Source organism: Schistocerca gregaria, chromosome 7, assembly GCF_023897955.1.
Source record: "Schistocerca gregaria isolate iqSchGreg1 chromosome 7, iqSchGreg1.2, whole genome shotgun sequence".
Classification (NCBI taxonomy): Eukaryota; Metazoa; Arthropoda; class Insecta; order Orthoptera; family Acrididae; genus Schistocerca; species Schistocerca gregaria.
The window spans coordinates 25,647,448-25,652,815 of NC_064926.1; positions in this window are offsets into that span (position 1 = coordinate 25,647,448).

Below are 5,368 nucleotides of genomic sequence, written 5' to 3' on the forward strand. Positions count from 1 at the left end.
TCAATATTCAACTTTATCGTACAAAAGCGAGAATACTCTGTGGCGCAGATCCACAAATGGAAAGATGGCAAGTCGTAATCATAAATTCATCACTATGATTCATGCGATGGAAATACGCCGATAACCTAATTGCATCATTATAGGACGCTGTCTGGCATATTTTGGTGTATGTAGTCGAATGGATGTACTGCACACTCATCTAGCTGCATTGGTACTTGCAAAGTAATGGAGGGGTGATTTTGCGATGATACAGAAATTGGAAAGGATTCGGCCATGTCATTGGCTAGCATTGAAATTGCGGAACAGTTGCTAAAATTGCTAAAACGACTCGTACTATTAACTGTTGTGTGTATTACAGTACATCGTCCTATATGAGTGGTGTCTTTCCCATCCCGTCCATCCACTGGTATGCTGATGATTAGCACATAATGATTGCCTGAAACCACTTGGTTGCGATGGAGAGAGCCCCAGTGGAACACTGGATGTCTGCTACTTGTGACTATGGAGCATGAGTTTAAATGTAGAGATATCTTTAGACAGTTTAGAAGCGTTCCTCAACGATGCAGACTCGTTCTATTTCCATATGCTGTAATATCCTGCACATGTCTTTCATTTTCGTCTTTAAGATAACAGTCCCCCCCCATGAACCATGGACCTTGCCGTTGGTGGGGAGGCTTGCGTGCCTCAACAATAAAGATAGCCGTACCGTAGGTGCAACCACAACGGAGGGGTATCTGTTGAGAGGCCAGACAAACGTGTGGTTCCTGATGAGGGGCAGCAGCCTTTTCAGTAGTTGCAGGGGCAACAGTCTGGATGATTGACTGATCTGAGCCTGTAACACTAACGAAAACAGCCTTGCTGTTTTTGAACTGCGAACGGCTGAAAGCTAGCGGAAACTACAGCCGTAATTTATCCCGAGGGCATGCAGCTTTACTGTATGATTAAATGATGATGGCGTCCTCTTGGGTAAAATATTCCGGAGGTAAAATAGTCCCCCATTCGAATCTCCGGGCGGGGACTACTCAAGAGGACATCGTTAACAGGAGAAAGAAAACTGGCGTTCTACTGATAGGAGCGTGGAATGTCAGATCCCTTAACCGGGCAGGTAGGTTAGAAAATTTACAAAGGGGAATGGATAGGTTAAAGATAGATATAGTGGGAATTAATGAAGTTCGGTGCAGGAGGAACAAGACTTTTGGTCAGGTGAATAAAAGGTTATAAATACAAAATCAAATAAATACAAAATAAGATAGGGGTAATGAATAAAAATATAGGGGTGCGGGTAAGCTACTACAAACAGCATAGTGAACGCATTATTGTGGCCAAAATAGACACGAAGCCAACGCCTACTATAGTAGTACAAGTTTATATGCCAACTAGCTCGCAGATGATGATGAAATTGATGAAATGTATGATGAGATAAAGGAAATTATTCAGGTAGCGAAGAGAGATGAAAATTTAATTGACATGGGTGACTGGAATTCGACAGAAGGAAAAGGAAGAGAAGGATCTCAAAAATGAGATCTACAGGAAGTGCAAAATGGCTAAGCAGGGATGGCTAGAGGACAAATGTAAGGATGTAGAGGCTTATCTCACTAGGGGTAAGAAGATACTGCCTACAGGAAAATTAAAGAGACCTTTGGAGAAAAGAGAACCACTTGCATGAATATCAAGAGCTCAGATGGAAACACAGTTCTAAGCAAAGAGGGGAAAGCAGAAAGGTGGAAGGAGTACATACAGGGTCTATACAAGGGCGATGTACTTGAGGACAATATTAGGGAAGAGGAGGTAGATGAAGATGAAATGGGAGATACGATACTGCATGAAGAGTTTGACAGAGCACTGAAAGACCTAAGTCGAAATAAGGCCCCTGGAGTAGACAACATTTCATTAGAACTACTGACGGCCTTGGGGAAGCCAGTCCTGACAAAACTCTACCATCTGATGAGCAAGATGTATGAGACAGGCGAAATTCCCTCAGACTTCAAGAAGAATATAATAAATCCAATCCCAAAGAAAGCAGGTGTTGACAGATGTGAAAATTACCGAACTATCAGGTTAATAAGTCACAGCTGCAAAATACTAACGCGAATTCTTTACAGACGAATGGGAAAACTGGTAGAAGCCGACCTCGGGGAAGATCAGTGTGGATTCCGTAGAAATGTTGGAACACGTGAGGCAATACTGACCCTACGACTTATCTTAGAAGAAAGATTAAGGAAAGGCAAACCTCCGTTTATAGCATTTGTAGACTTAGACGAAGCTTTTGACAATGTTGCGTGGAATACTCTCTATCAAATTCTGAAGGTGTCAGAGGTAATATAAAGGGAGCGAAAGGCTATTTACATTTTGTACAGAAAGCAGATGACATAAGAGTCGAGGGACATGAAAGGGAAGAAGTGGTTGGGAAGGGAGTGCGACAGGGTGGTACCCTCTCCCCGATGTTTTTCAATCTCTATATTTAGCAAGCAGTGGAGGAAACGAAAGAAAAGTTCGGAGTAGGTATTAAAATCAATGGAGAAGAAATAAAAACTTTGAGGTTCGCCGATGAAATTGTAATTCTGTCAGAGACAGCAAAAGATTTGGAAGAGCTGTTGAGCGGAATAGACAGTGTCTTGAAAGGAGGGTATAAGATGAATATCAACAAAATCAAAAGGAGGGTAATGGAATGTAGTCGTATTAAGTCGGGTGATGCTGAGGGAGTTAGATTAGGAAATGAGACACTTAAAGTAGTAAAGGAGTTTGCTATTTGGGGAGGATATAAAATGTAGACTGGAGATGGCAAGGAAAGCGTTTCTGAAGAAGAGAAATTTGTTAACATCGAGTATAGATTTAAGTGTCAGGAAGTTGTTTCTGAAAGTATTTGTATGGAGAGCAGCCATGTATGGAAGTGAAGCATGGACGATAAATAGTTTAGACAAGAAGAGAATAGAAGCTTTCGAAATGTGGTGCTACAGAAGAATGCTGAAGATTAGATGGGTAGATCACATATCCAATGAGGAGGTATTAAATAGAATTGGGGAAAACAGGAGTTTGTGGCACAACTTGACTAGAAGAAGGTAGGACATGTTCTAAGGCATCAAGGGATCACCAATTTAGTACTGGAGGGCAGCAAGGATGGTAAAAATCGTAGAGGGAGGCCAAGAGATGAATACACCAAGCAGATTCAGAAGGATGTAGGCTGCAGTAGGTACTGGGAGACGAAGAGGCTTGCACAGGATAGAGTGGCATGGAGAGCTGCTTCAAACCAGTCTCAGGACTGAAGACCACAACAACAAGAACAAGATAACAGTACCTCTTTTTATTTCTACTGCACGTTGCAAATAGCACCTTCCATCGATGGCCAAGACCGAAACTGTAATCATGTATATGACTGCAAGATGAGAAAACAATGCTCTTGGAAATGGAACACCATGACATTGATTGCCCCATCGCTGTTGAAGATGGTATTAACTGTATAGGTCAACGCATTTGGAAAAGCTCGACAATGCAGCACATTATTCCAGTTTCCATATGCTATGATATCTTCCACATTTTTGTCAATGAGGAACATCGCCTCTGTGTGCAAACGTCTGTGTTGTGGGACCTGCAAAGTTTACACCATGAGCCGTTCAGCTTTCTGTGAGGGCCAGTGGATTGAAACATGGTGATGGCGGTTCAGCACCTGAGACAGACCCTGAGGTCGTTGCAGAAGAACAGACTATATGGCGGTGTACAAAGCTGTAGTCATACGCTGCTTGGATGTGTTGCAGCCAAAAAAAGCAATGTATTAAACTGCTTATGAAGGACCAATACATGAACCCTATCTCGTTATTGTTGGATATTTTCTTCTTCCAGTACAGTCGAAAAAATTTTGTGCACATATCTACAAGGTACTTAGAGCACTGGCCTCCAGTTCCAGAGAAGCGATATATGTAATACGTGTGATGTCAATTAGCAGACGGTATTTGGTTTTCCGATATTGCAAAAGAGAGACAGCCACAGTAAATTGTTATAGGAGGTTCTATTACAAGGAGTGGTATAACTCTGGACGCATATAGTTCTATCAAAACTATACCGATTTTGCTCATAAAACTATAAGAAATTGCCTGTATCTATTCTCATGGAAGCATGACTTTTTTGTAATTATTGACATGATTGGGTGTTCAAAAATAGGTGTTACCACAAGTCCTGTGTTATTTCACACTTCATACATTCTAATTATAGTCACCAGTTGAATTGTTGCGGAATTTCGAAATGATAGTGTTTCTCCTAGCAGGTGAGTAGATTGCATAAAACAGGTTGTGATGACGAAATAGCTTAAAAAACTAGAATGAACGAATTTGCTGCTTTTGAAGTACCAGAAGAGAGAGACATGGTAAGATAATAGGAAGTGCTATTACAACACAGGTACTCATGATTTGTTTCGTAAATGCCAGTGTGATACAGCATTGCCTTGGTAAAGCAGGTTCTGCCATAGTATGAAAAACTGCCTCTTGAATTATAGCTTGTTGTTATTGAACATAAAATGATTGTGTTTTTTTCCGAGATGTGAGCAAACGGCATGTAAAGTTGTGTTTTATAATTTTATCTCACATGTTTGAAATGTTTGTAATACATACATCCATGACAGTTTATTTACGAAAACTACTGATTTGAATGGGAGACACGTTCTCAGGCTGTGTAATTTGCCCAAAAGGGCGAAAGATATTGCTTAACGTAGATTTTTTCGTCAGAGTTTAAATTCTTCCTTTTTTGCTCCAATGACGGTTGCGAAATAATGGGGAAATTGTGTGTTGGTCGGTAGTTTTCACAGCAAAATAGTGGAATCTTTTTTTCCTAATAATCGGCGGCAGTGCACTTAGTTGGATGTCGTAAAATAATGAGATGCGAATTGCATCCTGCAGTTGAGCCCCAAAACTATACCGATTTTGCTCATAAAACTAAAAGAAAATAGAGTGCACCTATTTTCGTGAAAAGAGGACATTTATAATTGTCGCAGTTGTTTTTTCCCTTTCAGTAGATTCTTGATTATAAGAGATGCATTGATGTTGAATAAAATTCTTATAGTGCAGTGGCTTTCCCCGTCGGGTTGGCGTGCTCGTGCTGGCGAGGCTACTGGAGGTGTGCTTGGCGAGTTACGTAGGAGTTGGCAGTGGTCAGGATAGCCGTCAGTCCTCTCGGTTTTTTTTATGAGGGCTGCCGGCATCGTGCTCTGTTGTACACGTAGCTTTTGTCGGCGTCGGTAACGCTTACCACCCAACCATGTGCTTGTCAAGGACGCATTGTACTGAAGAGTCTGGAGCCAGTTTGGTGGGAGGCTGCTCCAGGGTCTGTGATCACTCTAGGTGGAGGACTCCCTGTTTTACAAGCAGTGCACATTTGAAAG